This window comes from Podarcis cretensis (genome assembly GCF_951804945.1).
Source record: "Podarcis cretensis genome assembly, chromosome: 1".
NCBI lineage: Eukaryota > Metazoa > Chordata > Lepidosauria > Squamata > Lacertidae > Podarcis > Podarcis cretensis.
Genome location: NC_137170.1, coordinates 113037775 through 113058224, shown reverse-complemented (window position 1 = coordinate 113058224; position 20450 = coordinate 113037775). Strand labels below are relative to the sequence as shown.

The following is a 20450-nucleotide window of genomic DNA, read 5'->3' as shown; positions in this document are numbered from 1 at the left end:
TTTCAGCTGGAATTTCAAGGATGCTCTTGAAAGAGCAGGGAGCTTTGGCAAGGAATCTGTTTTTCTATTCTTCCATTCTCTACATTTACTGACTCTCACATAATATCCTTCATATCCTTAAGTCCTTAACTTCTGTCTAATTTTTATTTCCTCTGGGCAAGTTGAAGAACAGTTGTATAATGACAAGTCTATATAGAAACCTTGCTGCTTTGTGTTTTGTTGTTAGTTTTACTGTATTTAAATTGGTTTCTTTTTAAATGTGAGCTGCTTTGGAGGTCCATTCTGAAAGTGAAAAGTGGCATATATTTTCCAGAATGCCTTCCATCTGCTTAATGTGAAGGTGAAGCGACTGATGGACGTCAGATTAGGTTACACATATACCTAATGCCTGCTAACTGACTCAACTTCTTGCATTATCTGTTGTGCATGCATTTTTTATTTTCTGCTTGTGAAACATTTAATTGTGTTAATGTTGGCTCCCACCACATGGCTGCCCACCATTGTTCTCTAGGTGTGCAGTTTTCACCTTCTCAGAGCCAATCCTGTGAACTACCTTTAATCCAAACATGGATTTGGGGACCCTTTCTAATTTTTCAATCAGATTGGTGGTTGTGAATGATGCAGTTGTGACCCTCCTTAGATTAGACCCTACCCACCTGTTGTGTGTGCTTATAATAGCCACTTTTTAAAAAATTTTGCCATCTTTGCTTTCTGTGATCTCTGCTTTCTCCTCCCTGGATTATAGCCACATGAATGATGCCACCCAGTTAGAGAACTTAACCCGGCAAACCAGGGTAAGGACAGATATTCAGCACTATATCTTCATTCTTCATTCTGTAGACATGTAAGAGCTACTTGTTCTTGAATTTGTGTCCATGAAAGTAGCTTTATTTTCATGCATCATTAGTTCTCTGCTAATGAACTGCAGGATTTGCCCGCCTAAGCAGGAACCGCCCCCCCCCCCTTGCAACCCTGCTTTTTTCCACTGATAGAAAATGTCCTTTGTTTTTACTTGTCTTTCATTTACATGATGGCCCAACTGATTAGATATCCAGATTTAATGGCTGAGCACTGCGACACTCTGTAATTCATTTTGCCACTGTGAATAAACTCAACCTTACAGGGTACATAAAAACTGAGGTTTTATGGCTGTTTTTATGATTGCTGGATTGCTACTTGTCAAGCTTATATGCATAGCCAAGGCAATCAGACCTGCTCAATGAAACCAAGTTAAGTGAGAACTCCCCAATTATGGAAGGCCGGGGCAATGCTGGATCATCATGCAGATGAGACGTTGAAGAGGTTCATTCAGAAAAGCTTATGCCCCAAAGCAAGAAGTCTTCTAAACTGCTGACAGGCGGGGGTTTTTGTACAAAAAAAAGGCCACGTGTGGGTGAATTCTTGCCACCCATTATACAAACATGCCTTTGGAAATGGCATCATTCTGTTATCTCAGTAGGGTACACAGAAGGCCATTATGGCAGCTTATGTGAAGATATGGAGTTATGAGGCAATTAGATACTCCTAGACTATTTTCTGCTCATTCCTCCCCTCCACCTGTTTCCCTGTCTGCCTTACTGTTCAAACCAACATTTCCCCTTTATCTTCTTTTGTTCTACAGTTATTAAATCCATTGAGCTTTCACTGGGGTGTGTTAGAGAGTCAGTATTACTGAGATTTGTATTAAACAATGTAGATAATATTTTATCATGCAATCTACCACACCTCTGCACCTGGTCAGTAGTTGAATGCCCCTCACCACTTGGCAGTTTCATACAAGCTACTCATGGCTCCCTACCCCCGTTTATATATTTTGCTCATTTCCTGTGTCTATGGTTAAATGGCTCCAGAATGCAAGTCTGTTATATCTGTTCCCCTCCCTCCTCCCCCAAAGAGAGTTCTTTCTTTCTGAATTCCTGGGTTTGTTTTCCAGCCTTCATTGGCGGGAAAACAATGTCCTCTTCAGAGTTAAATGGAATTAAGGTAAGTAGGGGAAACATCCTGCAGCCTTGGTTTCCATCTGAAATATTAAAAGATAATCCAGAGGTAATGAAGTGGGCTAAGCCATGATTTATAGGAGGGATTTTAAGTTATTTTAAAGATTAATAGGAAACAAACTATAAATCATCATTCCCACTTGCAAAAGCACTGTGTGGGAGTTGGGACAAATTAATGGTTCGAGGAGAAACTGAAGTGTCTTGTGTTTGTATGCTCATGTGACTGGGGGGGGGAATTGAGAGAGAGAGAACTCATGCTGGGCACAGCAATTTGGGATGCTTTGCTAAAGGAAAGCTTTGTAGCCACTTTCCTGGCTTTCAGTTGATATGCTTTTGCTTTGATGCTAAAAGCCACGTATCAGTCCCGCAATAATAACAAAGGCAGAAAACTCTGCTGTTTCCATATATAATTTTTACTTCTGCAGACTACTGCTAAGAGGAATTACATACACATTTTTTAAAATGAGGGTCCTGGGCTTCTAAACTGGATGTGTGTGTGTACTTGGAATGGGGAAATGGCCTGGTTAGTAACAGGCTTGGTAAAGGTAAAGGGACCCCTGACCATTAGGTCCAGTCATGACCGACTCTGGGGTTGTGGCGCTCATCTCACTTTATTGGCTGAGGGAGCCGGCGTACAGCTTCCGGGTCATGTGGCCAGCATGACTAAGCTGTTTCTGGCGAACCAGAGCAACACACAGAAACACCATTTACCTTCCTGCTGGAGCGGTACCTATTTATCTACTTGCACTTTGATGTGTTTTTGAACTGCTAGGTGGGCAGGAGCTGGGACCGAGCAATGGGAGCTCACCCTGTCGTGGGGATTCGAACCGCCAACCTTCTGATCAGCAAGTCCTAGGCTCTGTGGTTTAACCCACAGCGCCACCTGTGTATCAGGCTTGACTGACTGCCAAATCAACCTGGAAGAACTCATTCTTCCAGGGGAGTGGAAGCCATAGTCTTACGTCAGGGGTTGCCAATGTGCCACCCTCAGGCACACATGTATCAACAGAACAGAACAAAATAGAGTGGAATGGACCCAAACAGAACCTGAAGGCCCCCTCCAAGGCAGGTATGGATGATGGCCATGACAGCTTGGGCTTTTTCAGTGGTGGCCCCTAATTGTGGTAGGTTCTCCCCAAGGAGACCTGCCTGGTGCTGACATTATCAGCTTTTTAACACCAGGCAAAGACATTCTTGTTCTTCCAGGCTGTTGTTTTTTTTAATGTGATTTTTTAGCCTGGTGTTCCATCTTTTGGTAGGGTGGGGAAATGTGCATACAGTGGTACCTTAGGTTAAGAACTTAATTCGTTCTGGAGGTCTGTTCTTAACCTGAAACTGTTCTTAACCTGAGGTACCACTTTAGCTAATGGGGCCTCCTGCCGCCGCCACGCAATTTCTGTTCTCATCCTGAAGCAAAGTTCCTAACCCGAGGTACTATTTTTGGGTTAGCGGAGTCTGTAACCTGAAGCGTCTGTAACCCGAGGTACCACTGTATATCAATTATCTATAGCTATACACGCACATCTATTCTATGTTGTGTTGTTCATGGATGAACACTCATAGTATGTCTGTTTTTTATTTTCCTGGCATTCTTGAATTTTACATCTTTGTAAGTCACTCTTAAGACTCTTGCGAAAAGCTATGAATACATTTACATAATGATGATAAATAAATAAATGCATTCAATAGAGCTTACTGCTGAGCAAATACACAGTTCACCTTTCTCAGCATGTTTGCTTGCCTTGGTGGCCCCTGATCAACTGTTTTCACCTTTCTGAATTAGTGGCATGCGTAATCCCACCCAGTTATGGATCTTCAAACTGTAAACACAACAACACGGTACTATGTTACATAACTAAGCACATTTGGCTACAAGGGGTTACAAGATGATGGAAGTGAGGCCAATATAAATGAATTTGCAAATAAAAAGCTTGACTCCCAAGCAAACAACTGACTCCCGATATCCTTGAGTTGAGTTAGGTCATCAAGGCTTTTGAAAAAATCCATTTATAAGCTATTCAATATATAAACCTGTCTCTTACTCCATTTATAAGCATATCCTAAAGGCTTGGGGGAAGTCCCAACGGGACTTATTAGGAAGCAAGTATTTTATTATTGCAAGCTTACTTTCTGATGTGAAATGAAATCATGTCCGTACCATTGTGGAACTTTCTATCTGGCTCCAATGTAGCCAGCCTCCACATCACATCCTTTGCCAATGAACAGAAGCAGTGGTCACAGGAATTAGAAATCGGATCATGGTTTGGTTGCTCAGTAAGAAAGAAAACATCAAACATACTAAAACCCTATGTGAAACTTAAAAAAACTACATGGCTTCTGGTAGTTATGAGCCACATCGAGTTCCACCTTGATCTATCCAGCTCCAGGCTAGTTACCTTTGGCTGTAGTCTTTGTCTGTTTGCCCCCTGCTAAACTTTCACAATGGTGTTCTACTGCTTTTTTATTCATGTCTCAGGGTATAGCTAGCTACCCCAATGATCCCCAAAGATCCAACAAGAATTATACGTATTCCCATAAAATACACAACAGTCCATAAAATAAGGCCCATTCTGTTCAGAGCAGCCACGTCCATCAGGAAAGAGAAGGGAGCCAATATTTTCTTATTCCTTGAGTTTTCTAGAAAGTTCCGCTCATGTCTTATCTACCACATCCCCAAATGTGTGACCATAGGGAGGATCATTAAACAGCAGCCCTGTTTTTCTGAATATAAATGGAATGAAATCCAGAGATTTGCCTGGGTCAGAACAACATTAAGCATTGACAAATAGGCTGTCTGCTCTCTAGCTTTGCAGCCAGAGGGTGAGATTCCCTCCTGTTTTCTTATGTCTTTGCTGTAAGCACCCAGGCTTACAAAATATGTCCACTAGATTTCAGCCGTTAAGATCATGATAACGTTTTCACAGCCATTTGGTTGCAATATGAATCTTTTAGCATATGCGTGTGTGTGTGTGCAAATATATATATATATATATGCAAATGCCTGCATATGTATGTTAAAGCAACTGCTTGTGGCACAAAAGTGACATCAGCTGAGTGATATTAATGACAAGTTGAAATGAGGCAGGGAAGCATAGATAAAGGTGTGCCTAAAATGCTCTGTCAAATAAAAGTATCATAAATCATCCCTTTCTTCCATTCCAGAACTTCTTTATATTATTCCTATCCCATCCTGCCACTCCATATTGTTGTTGGAATTCGTCTGTCTTGAGAGACCACGCATCTCTGGGGGTGAAGTCAAACCTCTGTGTTAGGAGCACCGAAGTGACCTCCCTGGGGCACAAACAAACCTGGGCAGTGTGTATGGAGGCCCTGGGCTGCTTAGATGACAAGATGCACTGATGAGGTCCAAAGGAAAGCAGAGCAATACATTTGGCACCAGCTTGGCTGCAGGAGTTGCTGGAAGAAGGAGTACAAGATGCCACCCAACCATCTTAGGGACTCCACTCTGGATTTATGTAGGGTTTACTCCTTAGTCTTTCTTCTCCTGAAGATGTCCCGCAAGGCAGTGAAAGTCTAGGATCTGAGTTTTGGATGGACTATCTTCCCAGGTTGATGAGCCCCATCTGCCCCTTACTTCCTTCTACTGCATATTCAGAAACCTCCTTCTTGACTGTTGGACCCACTATTGGTCTTATCTACTCAGTCCGCTGGAGCCATTCTTCACATGCAGGGGAAGTCCCTGACTTACCAAGGGTAAACCTCACCTGGTTTAGCCACCCAGTGGAAGCCATTATAGGAGCTACAGGTGACAGCTGAGTGCAGGGAGGGGACTAAAGGTGGACAAACTACCCTAGAAGAAGCGCAATGTGTTCCCCACCAACAATACTAACCCTCCCCTAACACTCCATGCACCCCATACCATACTGTGACCCACAGAAAATAACCAAGCATCAGTAGCACATTTTGCTTTTAGCCTAAAAATGTCAACAGTAAAATGTGAACTATTTCACTCTGCATCACTTTAAAGTTGAGAAGTTAAGTATCCAGTCACCATGCATGGTACTCTTACAAAGTTCTGGAAGCTTCTAGACAGTTGCTCCACTGTATTTAAAAGTAAAACCCAAATTCTTCTGAGTATCAGTCATTCTTACTCCTGTCAACCTCAGAATATACACAGGAGGGTTTGAATCTTTAACTTCATCCTGATCAGAATATGTTCATCTGTTCAGGCTCTCCAAATTGTGGTCTGAAGCACAGCAAATAGCAAATATCTTACCCCCTGCCAGCTGTCTTTTCAAAATGGTGGCCATACCTGTGTACTTATTTCAGAACACGCACACCCCACACATTGTACACTAAATAAATAAATTGGGTACATTATAAAACTGATGGGAAAGTATTTTGATGTGATGCATGCTTGGACAAACACATCAGCATTTTGGCCCCTTCTGTGAACTATTAAATTTGGTGGTATGCACAGATGCAATAACCAAGTAAATTAAATGTGATTTGCTGGATTCCAGCAGTCATCTCATTTTCCTCTCCAGGGCATTTTCAGTTGTTAGTCCTATATGTATTTGTGACACTTTGTGAGTATCTCAGCAATAATTTCTTACTTCCATTTCCCCCTTGCTCTGAATTACAGAGCATCTATACTCACTTGGTGGTACTTAACTTTGTTTATCTGTGAGAGATGAAACTTACCTAACTTTAATCTCTGACAATTTTTTCTCCTTTTTCTGCTACCTTATTCTCCGTAATGACCAATTTAATTTTCTCATTAGAGCCATTGTATTTTATTAGCACTCCCCAGCATTTCATTTACTAGCGCCTGTGGAGACACAAACAATCAGTATGGATTCCCTCTCAAAATTAAAACTACCCACATCTCGATAACAATCTCTACACAGATCTCCAGAGATTCCTTGCACTCCTGTGTGACTGAATTCTTCTTCTTCCTTTAAAAGTTTCCATGGCTGAGATTCAGTTGCAACCACTGTGTTGTTTATGTTCTTTTTCAAAATATTCCTCTGCTCCTTGGAAGTATGTGCCCTATGGTTCTCATCACCACTTCTAGGTTGGAAAGAGGGACTATGGACTCCCCTTCTTGGGATGTCTCCAGTTTAAGCCTGGACAACAGGTGTTTTCCCGTGAATGGGAATGAGTCCCACTCAACACAGTGAGGCTTACTTATGAGTGGCTTCCAACATATATAAAAACATAACAAAACATTACACATGAAAAAGCTTCCCTATACAGGGCTGCCTTCAGATGTCTTCTAAAGGTTATACAGTTACTCATCTCCTTGACATCTGATGGGATGGTGTTCCACAGAGTGGGTGCTACTACTGAGAAGGCCCCCTCTCTGGTTCCCTGTAACCTCACTTCTCGTGGTGAGGGAACGGCCAGAAGGCCCTTGGTACTGGATCTCAGTATCCAGGCTTATTCACAGCTGGTCCAGCAAAATGCTGTGATGGGTGATATCAAAAGCTGCTGAGGGATCAAAGAGAAGCAAAAGCCCCAAATGGGAAGCATACCATTAAAATAAGGGAAAATAAGATGAAATGTGAGTACATAACTCAGGGGCTTCTGTTTTTAAAATGCACTGTAACCCATAAGAGCAATTCAGTGAATGACAAACTTTGCTGGTGTGTGTAAATTCAAATAAAATAGATTTCTATGTGAATGTATTGTGGTGTGTTTTTGAAAAGCTACTTGAGAACTACTAGGTACAAATGTTTACTTAGATGCCTGTCGCCGTACGTGATTATCCAGACAAGTGCTTGAGAAGAATTGCAATATGAATCGCAAATAATTGTCAAGGAGCTGCCAACGATCTAAGCAGAGCCCTGCATTTGAAAGTAATGCACAATCAGTGATGTAGTTCAAATGGATCTGTGCTGGGAAAATTCTCTCCTGTCTCTCTTACCACTAGGTAGAATTTCAAACATGCCATTGGCTCTTCTCATTCATAGCCTTGCCATGACAATGTGGGTTTTTTTCTGGAAGCTGCAACTAGTGCAGAATAAGGGCAGGGTTGCTAAAGGCAGTGGCTGGCCATGTAACTGTGGAATATTGGCAATACAGTCAAACCAGCAATGCATGTTTTGCTAGATAGGCACATGATAGGAGCGGAAGCTCAAAGAGTTTCCCTCTAAGTTCGCTTGCTAGAGAGAACTCTGAGAGCCATTGCCACTGTGCTCTGATAGGGGGAGTATGTAGCCATATATAATCTCACCTGGCTAGGCTCTTTCCTCTTTGACCTCATTGCAGTAATGTAGAACACCTGCATGTCTGAGCTCCACAGCTGAGACACCATTTTAAATTAGACTAAAGCATGTCTTTGTAACTAGATTACCATTTTAAGCCTGCCTGTACAAAGCTGCTGTTATCGATTACTCTTCAACAAGTATTCTGAGTGAGTAAATGCTATTTTTACCTTTGAAAAGGCTGTGTGATGACTGCTTTAAGGGGGGGAGAAATACCAGGATAATCATCTGCCTTAAAGCATCCTTAAACTAAAAGGCTAAAACCAGCCTATCTAAGCTTCCCTTTTAAGCTGCAAAGGGTTGCACTCTGCTCAATTCACAAACATGGGGAAGGAAGGATAATTTCTAACAAATGCATTCTCTCGTACCATCTATACACATGCCAACAATAACACCATTATTAAAAGAACTGCACTGCCTGCCAGTTTGCTAGCAGGCCATGTTTAAGCTTTTGGTATTAACGTATAAAGCCCTTAACAACTTGGGACTAGCTTATGTGAAGGAACCCTAACCTTCTGCCACATAGAACCTGTCCATTCATTAAAGTCAGGGCTTTTTTACAGCCGGAACTCAGTTCTGGCACCTCCAGTGGGCGCCATTGCCATTCTAAGAGAATGAAGGAGGTGCTCATGGTGAGCCCCAGCACCTCTTTTTCTAGAAAAATTGCACTGATTAAAGTCATCAGTTGAAGCACTCCTGACTCTGCCACACTCTGCAAAAGTTCATTTTGCAGCAAAGGGATGTGGGTGGTGCTGTGGGTTAAACCACAGAGCCTAGGGCTTGCCGATCAGACAGTCGGCGGTTCGAATCCCCATGATGGGGTGAGCTCCCGTTGCTCGGTCTCAGCTCCTGCCAACCTAGCAGTTCAAAAGCACGTCAAAGTGCAAGTAGATAAATAGGTACCGCTCCAGCGGGAAGGTAAATGGCGTTTCCGTGTGCTGCTCTTGTTCGCCAGAAGTGGCTTAGTCATGCTGGCCACATGACCCAGAAGCTGTACGCCAGTTCCCTTGGCCAATAAAGCGAGATGAGCGCCACAACCCCAGAGTCGGTCACGACTGGACCTAATGGTCAGGGGTCCCTTTACCTTTACCTTTACCTTTACTGTAGGTGGAGGATCTTTCAACCTCCCCTCAGAAATACAGTGGTGCCCCGCAAGACGAATGCCTCGCAAGATGAAAAACTCGCTAGACGAAAGAGTTTTCCGTTTTTTGAGTCGTTCCGCAAGACAAATTTCCCTATGGGCTTGCTTTGCAAGACAAAACGTCTTGCGAGTTCTTGCGAGTATGTTTCCTTTTTCTTAAAGCCGCTAAGCCGCTAAGCCATTAATAGCCGCTAAGCCGCTAATAGCCGTGCTTCGCAAGATGAAAAAACCGCAAGACAAAGAGACTCGCGGAACGGATTAATTTCGTCTTGCGAGGCACCACTGTAAGGTGAGTGCCAACAGTTCGCTGCGTGCTAAAAACTTGCCTGTATACTGAATCGTTTGCGGTCTGTTGGCCATTTCTTCTAACATCTGTGCTGACTGAGGCTGCATACACACCATGCGTTTGAAGTATATTTAAAGCATGTATTATCTCTCACTGAGCTACAATTCCCAGCACCCATAACTACAGTGCCCAGAATTATTTTGGGGGGAAGCCATGCACCTTAATTGGGCTTTCAGTGTATGGTGTATACTCAGGCTGTTTTACTGGAATGGCTTTTATTGAAAACCACCTTGAGATGTTTTCAAAAAAGCGTCTCCAACTAACTGACTGACTGACAGACTGACTAAATGCCTTTTGAATTACGAGAAAGGGAGAGGTAAATATCTATTCGTATCTCTCTCTCTCTCTCTCTCTCTCTCTCTCTCTCCACATAATGCTGGAAAACCTCGCTCCAGAGCATGATTTGGGATAACTAGCCACTTATAACCAACAATCTTAAGTCTAATTAATGCATGAAGGGGTTAAGACCATAGAATAAGCCGTCCTGCCAGGCTTAGCCAATGTCACCCCCCCCCCCCGCTCACCTTGGGAGGAATGGCTATCAAGCTCTTTGTTCTTTCATTCCATTATGAGAACTCATATGAATAAGGAGGTCTGAGGTGGTTGCTTCAAGTTTAGACTGTGCGGCTGACAGAAGCCATCTTTGTGATTCTATACAAATGATTTAGAAACTCTAACCACTTTGGAACCTAAGTTTTACTGCCTGTGTTTTCTGACTGCTGTGTGGAAAAGCACACAAATCTGACCTTTGAAGAGTTTGTAAGCAAAACCTTTTTTTAAATTTACCAAATGTGTGGTAGAGGGGAATCTTGGAAGCAACTCAGAAGGGGGCACAGTGGTACCTCTGGTTGCGAACGGGATCTGTTCCGGAGGCCCGTTCGCAACATGAATAGAATGTAACCCGCAGCAGCGCGTCTGCGCAGGCGCGGGTTGCGATTCGTCGCTTCTGCACATGCGCGTGACATCATTTTGCACATCTGCGCGAGCGACGTAACCCGTAAGTATCCTTTCCCGGTGTTTCCGGGTTGCCGCGGGACGCAACCTGAAAAAACGTATCATGAAGCAAATGTAACATGAAGTATGACTATTTGAAAGGTCCAATAACCTAATTTCCATGTGTTACTTTGCTGCATATTTTGTGATTTTAAATATCTGCTGGGGTTCTCTCACCAAAGAGTACATGCACCAGACCCGGATCTTAGGCATCCAGGAAGTCTCCTTTAATTGTACCTAAATTTTTTTTTTTAACCAAAATCCAACATAAGCTTGGGCAACTTTTTGTCTGTGGAGGACTGCATCCCCTTGGGGAATATTTGTCAGGGACTGCATGACATGTGTAGAAAGAGTCAAAGACAAGTGTGGATGGGGCTACTCCTTTTCTTCTCACTTTCTGTGATCCCCTTTCTCTGATTGTCGAGTAGGTAATTCTGTTTTTAATAAAGTTTTATTATACGTTTTATCCTTGTTCTTTTTAAAATAGAGGAAACTGAAAAATCCCTCCTCAAAGTTTGGATTGCTTTTTAGTTTTCATTGTGCTTTTCAATCTGTAGACATCAAATAAATTACGTCTGGTGTATCATCTGCAAAAAGTCTCTTAGTAGAATCTCTGAACCATTATGTAATTTATTGAACTTAATTAACACAAGCCAATATTTTACATAAGTAATTAAATGAGTTGAAAGTGTTGCACGACTCTCCCATCTGTTGGAAGCAACAGCTAAATTGCAGTACAAATTAAAACACATAGTGTATGTCTTCCATGTGTGACTATATACCATTTTTGACTATGTGTCTATTTACATATAAATTATGCTATTGAAATGCCTCGCAGTATATATATTCCTTATTGGGGCCCATTAGTTTTATTCCTGACTGTAGAAATGCTGATTCCAAGGAATATGGCGGTAAACAATAGAGCTTAAGGACCATTTAAACCAGCCTAACCTCCACCTTGACATCTGTTGAACTGTAGCTCATGGATTACTGTCGCCTTTTAAAGGTGCACCTGCCCATTGATCCTCCTGATTATATGCACCTCACATTTGCCCTCTATATTGTTTTGAAAAGCATCACTAAGCTGGTCTCATCAAACTACTCGTAAATTGTCAGATGAACTTTGCAAAATTTAGCCGTTACTGAAGAAGATTAGTATCTATCATTAAAGTACCATGGAGTCATGCCAGTTTCACTGCCCATTCAGAATAACATTTAGGGAATAATACATTTGGTGGATTTTTCTCTCAGTGTAGAGGGCACTCAAATGTCAAGTTGTTGTTGTTTAGTCGTTCAGTCAAGTATCTATCCACTATGTTTGTGTTCTGGCCTTCCCCAAAGCAGGGTTGTCCGTCCATCTTAAAACAAAATGGAAGCTTATAAACAGTTGTACTCGTTGCTATTTTTCTAGAAAAAGAGGTGCCAGAACTCACCATGAGAACTCTCCCTTCTTCTCTTAGAATGGCAATGATGCCCACCAGAGGGATGTCAGAGTTGTGAGCTCTGGCTAAAAACACACACCCTGTTTGTACTTCAGAATGGTCTCAAAAATATAAGAAAGCATTTCAGGCTGGAAAAATAAGAGCATTGGAAGATGAGGATCATGAAAACTAAAAAGATGGGGCATGGTGTCCAGATTCAACAATGTCACTAAACCTTGAAATACAGTGGTACCTTGGGTTACATACGCTTCAGGTTACATACGCTTCAGGTTACAGACTCCGCTAACCCAGAAATAGTACCTCAGATTAAGAACTTTGCTTCAGGCTGAGAACAGAAATCGTGCTCCGGTGGCACGGCGGCAGCAGGAGGCCCCATTAGCTAAAGTGGTGCTTCAGGTTGAGAACAGTTTCAGGTTAAGAACGGACCTCCGGAACGAATTAAGTACTTAACCCGAGGTACCACTGTATACCTTGACACCTGCCAATATTCCCTCCTTGTTCAAGGCTAGTATTGGGATTTCGATGGAAAAATCTGTTTTCCTACATAGCAGCAGCACAGGTTTGCTGCATTCTCTGCAAGGTATATCTCAGCTTCCGCTGCATCTGGATTGAGTAAACTATGGGCAGTGAAGAGGTACAGGGAGAACTTAGATTTAGTTCTCATCTGAAGGTGAACCTACCTCATCCACTCTCTCTGAAACAATACACAAATTGAAAGAACAGCCATCCACAACAGGCACTTTCCTGAATTTTGCAATGCAGTTCTCCAGCCAAGCAATGTTTTCAGAAATGCACAGTCTAGGGTAAACTGCATTTTAAATGCATATGTTGGTGAAAATTGCTTTTTAAAACTGTATATTGGGCAAAATTTCATTAAAAAGGTATATTTTGGGAGAAATTTGCACTAAAATTTCCAAGAGAACATAAAAAATAAATTCATAACCAACATAGAAATGTGGAGAACTGAATTTAAGACTGGGAAAATTAGAAATGGAGGGGAAGTGAAATGGACAGGTTTTCCATCCCTTGGTCCTGTGTTGCTCATGCTGAGTGACTGATGACCCATTGTACTTCCAAGGCAGCATCTAGAGTAAAAGATATGAGTGTGGTACAGTAATTTAATCAGCTGCAACTCCTCAGACAGCCAGTCAGAGAACAGTGACGCTGGGATGATCAAGAGGGGATCACAGCTGGATTTCAAGCTGCTGTGGCAGCGAAATAAAGAAACAAAAAAATCCATGGGGAAGGTGGACAACTTAAAGAAGGTGCTTCATTGACTATGCAAAAGCCTTTGACTGTGTCGACCATGGCAAACTATGGCAAGTTCTTAAAGAAATGGGAGTGCCTGATCACCTCATCTATCTCCTGAAAAATCTCTATGTGGGACAAGAAGCTACAGTTAGAACTGGATATGGAACAACTGACTGGTTCAAAATTGGGAAAGGAGTACGACAAGGCTGCATTTTGTCTCCCTGCTTATTTAACTTATATGCAGAATTCATCATGCAAAAGGCTGGGCTGGATGAATCCCTAGCCGGAATTAAGATTGCCGGAAGAAATATCAACAACCTCAGATATGCAGATGACACAACCTTGATGGCAGAAAGTGAGGAGGAATTAAAGAACCTTTTATTGAGGGTGAAAGAGGAGAGTGCAAAATATGGTCTGAAGCTCAACATCAAAAAAACGAAGATCATGGCTACTGGTCCCATCACCTCCTGGCAAATAGAAGGGGAAGAAATGGAGGCAGTGAGAGATTTTACTTTCTTGGGCTCCATGATCACTGCAGATGGTGACAGCAGCCACGAAATTAAAAGACGCCTGCTTCTTGGGAGAAGGGCAATGACAGGCCTAGACAGCATCTTGAGAAGTAGAGACATCACCTTGCCAACAAAGGTCCGTATAGTTAAAGCTATGGTTTTCCCAGTAGTGATGTATGGAAGTGAGAGCTGGACCATAAAGAAGGCTGATCGCCGAAGAATTGATGCTTTTGAATTATGGTGCTGGAGGAGACTCTTGAGAGTCCCATGGACTGCAAGAAGATCAAACCTCTCCATTCTGAAGGAAATCAGCCCTGAGTGCTCACTGGAAGGACAGATTGTGAAGCTGAGGCTCCAGTACTTTGGCCACCTCATGAGACGAGAAGAATCCCTGGAGAAGACCCTGATGTTGGGAAAGATGGAGGGCACAAGGAGAAGGGGGCGACAGAGGACGAGATGGTTGGATAGTGTTTTCGAGGTTACCAGCATGAGTCTGACCAAGCTGCAGGGGGCAGTGGAGGACAGGAGTGCCTGGCGTTCTCTGGTCCATGGGGTCACGAAGAGTCGGACACGACTAAACGACTAAACAACAACAACAAAACCAGACAGGGAGATAATAGCCTGCCCTCTGAACTGACCTGCACAAAACTCTATTTGTGCTTGTTAGCTCAGGTCAGGACTGGCCTCTGTGTCAGAAGCCCATTAACAAACTGGACACAGCTCAGAGGGCAACAGCCAAGAAGCCATTTCTGCTTCCTCTTTTCTTTCCAGTGGCAAGTCTGAGTGTGGTAATATTACTCCCAGCAGGTTTTGGACCTTTTTCTTATTTTATAGCAGGGGGTGGGATGAGGGAGGCCTAGCTTTCTGCTGAGGGGATAAATCTGTAACTCTACTAATTACGGGCATGGATGCGAGCTCCCTTGGTTCAATGCTGTTGGATAATGCTGTTGTTGCTTTGCAATGTTGTGTGTGAATGAATGAATGGGTGTGCATTATGTGTGGGAATGGATATATGTAGGTGTTATGTGTGGATTCTTATGAATTCTGTGGATTCTGTGTGTTGGAATGAGTGTGTGTGTGTGTATAAATGGATAAGAACCCACCTTTTCCTGTAAGGGGGAGAGTTAGAAAAATTATACACCCCACAATTCCCTTCTACGATACAGTGCCTGAAGGCAAAGGAATCCCAGGTTCATACTTCCTGCCAATCGTGGCACATCCACCATGCTTATCAAAGCATGCTGCAGACTCACACAAAGCTTTTATCCAAGGTTGCCTCTGCTTGCTGATTTAAATCCACAGAGGGAACCTTCACGAATCCTCTGCTGTTGTTTCCACAAAATATGAACCCTCCTGAAGCAGGCCATCTGGCCCGGCATCCTGTTTCTCACAGTGGCCAATTAGATGCCATGGGGAATCAGACAAGCAGGATCTGAGTACAACAACACTTTTCCTGCATGTGATTCCTAGCAACTGGCGTTCAGAGGTATTCTGCCTCTGTATTGGAAGTTGTATATAGCTATCATGGCTAGTAGGCGTTGATAGCCTAATCCATGGGTAGGCAAACTAAGGCCTGGGGGCCAGATGCGGCCCAATTGCCTTCTCAGTCCGGCCCATGGACGGTCCGGGAATCAGCATGTTTTTACATGAGTAGAATGTGTCATTTTCTTTAAAATGCATCTCTGGGTTATTTGTGGGGCATAGGAATTCGTTAACCCCCCCAAAAAAAATATAGTCTGGCCCCCCACATGGTCTGAGGGACAGCGGACCGGCCCCCTGCTGAAAAAGTTTGCTGACCCCTGGCCTAATCCTCTTTTAAAACAATCCAGTGAGCTACAGGAAGGCTCAGGTCACTGCAAGCAGCATGGCAGTTACATAGCTGGTATAATATCGAATAAACAGACTTTTTGTTGTAAGGAAGCTAAATGTGTTTTTTAACCTTCTGCACAAGCACAAGCGGCAGCTGTGCCGACTGCCTCCACCAGCTTTCTGAGTAGTCTTTTCTTCAATTTCACAAATGTCTATTTTTAAGTCCAAAGGTTGGCAGGTATTGTTCAGGGCAAAGTTTTTCATTGCATGCATATTCTTTCGAGGCAGACATACTCCCCTGAGAGACCTCGTTTCAGTACTTTTAAGAATTATATTGGCTTCTTGTGCAGTACTGTGGATACATTGGGAGATCTATGACAATTAACCAAATGAGAAAATAGAGTGCTTGTAATTAAGATAATCAAGCTCAGGAAAAACCCACCCTCCTAATACTAATAGCCATGCAGCTTTAAGCTGTACATTAATTAAACCCTGGATAACAGTTACAGTCACTCACAGGCAATTTGGGGGAGAGAAAAAAATATGCAAGATCTGTGGCATGGAGAGAAAACTTCTGCAAAAACACATCTACTTCTTCTTTTGCGATCACTCGTAGCTGAGTAAGATATAAACACGGTTTTAACAATGAGTCTGTAAGTGACTGTGGAGGCCAGTTCTGGATCCACACGTCCTTCCACAATGGGGACATTGGTTTCTGGGTGGGAGTTGATCACAGTGTGGATTTGCCAAGCGTGCCTTCCTCTTAGCACGTTTCTCCCTTGCGTCCTGAGTCTGAGTGTCTTCAAAGCCCATGACACACTGCCCCGACTTTATCTGCATTTTAAGCAGTTGCCAGGATGATTTAATGTGCTTTTTGCTTAAGGCCATCTTCCTGCAAGAGCAATGAATGTGCCCAACATATGTTTCTTATCTGCAATTCTGTTTTGAAGCCTATATATGTGGCACAATCCCAGCCTCTCCTCGTTGATCTAGAGGCTCTGATCTGCTCCTGATAGGATGATAAAATACAACAGGAGATTTGTGTGAATGGTGTATGATCTCTGCTCTTTTGAATCTGCTCATCCCAAGGAAGAGCCCATTTCTCTGCTGCATCTGATCATGCCAAAACATGGCAGTACTTGCTCCAACCTGCAATGGCATCTCCATCCATGTCAAAGGAAGGGGCAACTTTGCACTCACAAAAATGTGTTCGTGCTGCATGGAGATGTCCTCTCCTATGAAGTACTTGGATCACAGGGCTCTGGATATATATGGCAGTGAGCATGGGCGAAGCTACATTTGTTTGAGTATTATTATTATTATTATTATTATTATTATTATTATTATTTTGCAGCACTGGAAATTTACCAGTGCGTCAGAAGAAATTCATCACTTTAGGAGGACTAAGATACAGAATAACTGTAAAAAATACAGGGGAGAATAATAATAAATTTTATTATTTATACCCCACCCATCTGGCTGGGTTTCCCCAGCTATTCTGGGCTGCTTCCAGCAAAATATAAAAAATATATTAAAATGTCAGACATTAAAAACTTCCCAATACAGGGCTACCTTCAGATGTCTTCTAAAAGTTGTGTAGTTCCTTATCTCTTTGACATCTGATGGGAGGGCATTCCACAGAGAGGGCACCACTGCCCAGAAGGCCCTCTGCCTGGTTCCCTGTAACTTCACTTCTCACAGTGAGGGAACCGCCAGAAGGCCCTTGGAGCTGGACCTCAGTGTCTGGGCTGAATGATGGGGGTGGAGACGCTCCTTCAGGTATACTGGGCCAAGGCCATTTAGGGCTAAAGATCAGCACCAACACTTTGAATTGTGCTTGGAAACAACTGGGAATCAGTGAAGATCCTTTAGGACCTGTGTTATATGGTCCCAGCGGCTACTCCAGGACCACATGTAAAAGAAACATGTAAGATAAACATAGTGATCAGCAGAGTGTATTTAATGGGTACAGCAAGCTCCAAATTCTAACAAAGATGTGCAGGTAGCCAGCAGGCAGTGCAATAAAGGGGTAAACAGGAAGCCTTGACAGTTATTTAAATATGAAGCAATTGCATTATCCATTGTTAAAAGAAGCCCCTCAAGCAGTGAGTTTATTACTGAGAAAAAAAGAAAAAGATAAAAAAAAAATGAAGGAAGATGGATCTTTTTGGTTTCTCTTATGAAATAAAAAGAAGAAAATAATTCAAAAGATGCTGACCAAAGGAAACGTGGATTACTTTTCTCCAGGTCTAAAGTTCATGGGAAGAGATTATCATGAGACCAAGGATGCCACTTGGGTAATGAGTTCTGCTGAGTGGGTTAGAAATAGGTGATCCATGGAGCGAGTGTCAAAAGGCAGTGTGCCGCTCAGACTGGAAGGTGCAATGCTAGAGTTTCAGTGTCCAAGTGTGCAGTGATTGTATGTGTCATGTAACTAACAGGAGCGAAGAAACATCAGTTTTGCACCACTGTGATCAAGTATATGGTGCAAGAGATGCTGCTGTACTGTAACACCTAATCTATTTTCTTGCCTCAGTAGGTGTTACCTAGAGCTATCAAAGCTTTGGTATTTTAGGGCAAAAATGATGACAGGAAATCGGTACAGGGGTGGAAATTTGGGATAAATCTTGACATTGAAGGTTTGTCAAGAAGTACTTAATTTGTTCCGGAGGTCCGCACTTAACCTGAAACTGTTCTTAACCTGAAGCACCACTTTAGCTAATGGGGGCCTCCTGCTGCTGCTGCGCCGCTGGAGCACGATTTCTGTTCTTATCCTGAAGCAAAGTTCTTAACCTGAAGCACTATTTCTGGGTTAGCGGAGTCTGTAACCTGAAGCTTATGTAACCTGAAGCATATGTAACCTGAGGTAGCACTGTATGGAAGTTTTAGAATGGTTTTATGCAACTGATCAGATGATTACATATATCACCAAACTTAGATGTGGCATAAATTCACCCCGCCCTGCAGAATATTGCTGTTTTGAATGAAGTCCCACTCCCTTGACAGCAGTTCTGACATCCTGGTTGTCCTGATATGGGAAGCGCTGGAATACTCATTGTGTGGATGATGAATGAATAAATGAAAGTCAATGAATGAATACCAATGAAGGATTTATATGGGATGCTTAGAAATGGCAGGCCTTTTGTGGTTGCTGTTGAGCTTGCTAGCAATGGGAGGCTGAGGGTGTCAGGAAGTTCTGATCAAAGCTATATGTGCACTTCTTTTGTTTACCTGCAGCAATTATGCCACTGTGTGAGGAAACAGAAACTTGTGGATACTTAAAATGCAGTGGTATACCGGAGGAGATAGTGTTTTGTTTTTGTTCCATTTTTTCTCTTGAGCCAATGGGAGCAGACCAGAATGAAACAAAAGGAGTACGTATAGAAAGACTTCTTGTCCACAAAATGAGACCAAACAAAGATAAAGTACTGTTGATGGGGGCAGATATCCATATTGATAAAGTATTTTATTCTGTTCAACCTCATACAGAATATCCCATACACAAAATGTGCAGGTTAGCACATTTACCCTCTACTCTAAATGCAGTTATCATGATGCAAAGGGAAGAGTCAGGCCAGATTGGCTGGCCCTGCCCCCAACATTGTTTCTTCCCCCTGTCATCTATACCAGTGGTTCCCAAACTCCCCCCACCCCCCAGCATGGACCACTTGAAGATTGCTGCAGATCTTGGTGGACCACTTAACGCTTATTCTGCCACTTGTAGAAATTCTAATTTCATAGAATCTAAAATGTAAAACAATAAAAAGCAGAACAGGTATTGAAAGGAGTAATAAAATAGAATTGAAAATCAATATACATATTCAGTGCAATGGATGTTCCATCTCCCACCTTTAACCACAAATCCACAGACACCCTGCAGAACACCTGAATGAAGCTCATGGGCCACAGTTTGGGATTTATGCATTGGAGGAAGAAGGTCTGAGGCAGAGAGCCTGCTTTAAGTATGTTGACTCTTGCAATTTAAAGCTCTGACAGTGCAGGGACCCCACACATGTGGAGCAGGCTCTCCGTCTCACACCTTTCCCCTCCAATGCATGCAAGATGGTGAGGGCCAGGTGATGGGGCTGAAACAGAAGGGGCAAGGTATAACCAGCAAGTAGAACCTGTGTGGTGTAGTGGTTAAGAGCGGTAGACTTGTAATCTGGTGAACCGGGTTCGCGTCTCCGCTCCTCCACATGCAGCTGCTGGGTGACCTTGGGCTAGTCACACTTCTTTGAAGTTTCTCAGCCCCACTCACCTCACACAGTGTTTACTGTGGGGGAGGAAGGGAAAGGAGAATGTTAGCCGCTTTGAGACTCCTTCGTGTAGTGATAAAGCAGGATATCAAATCCAAATCCAAACTCTTCTTCCCCTCACTTGTTTGAGGGTGAGCTAACATAGTACAGGGCTATGCTACTCCCAGCTCCAACAGGAAATTCTCCAAAGAAGAAGAGTCAGAGCAGCTAGATAAGATGCTCTTACGACGTCCTCCCTTCTTATGATGAACTTGTCTCCCATTCATGTAAACTTGCTTCATATTGTGCAGCTGTGGAAGCATGACCAATGGATGGTGTTTGAGTCTTGGCCAAATTATGACCCATCTCTTCATGCGTCTCTTTTGCCCTGGCATCCTATTCGTACTGTGAGTCAATATATTTCAGCTTCCTAAAGAGCAGATTTCACTCTTGAAGAGACCTGCTAAGTTACTATGAGAAGTGTTAACCCTGTAATT

At 42.9% G+C, this 20450-nt stretch overlaps 1 long non-coding RNA gene across 1 annotated transcript in view; it reads left to right on the top strand.

Moving 5' to 3' along the window:
* Positions 1–648: 648 nt before the first annotated feature.
* LOC307220792 overlaps positions 649–20450 on the top strand; it is an 82564-nt gene continuing 62762 nt past the window's right edge. Inside the window, exons 1-2 of the long non-coding RNA XR_013841102.1 lie at positions 649–794; positions 1934–1983. This is a non-coding gene — a long non-coding RNA (uncharacterized lncRNA). The remainder of the gene's footprint in view (positions 795–1933; positions 1984–20450) is intronic.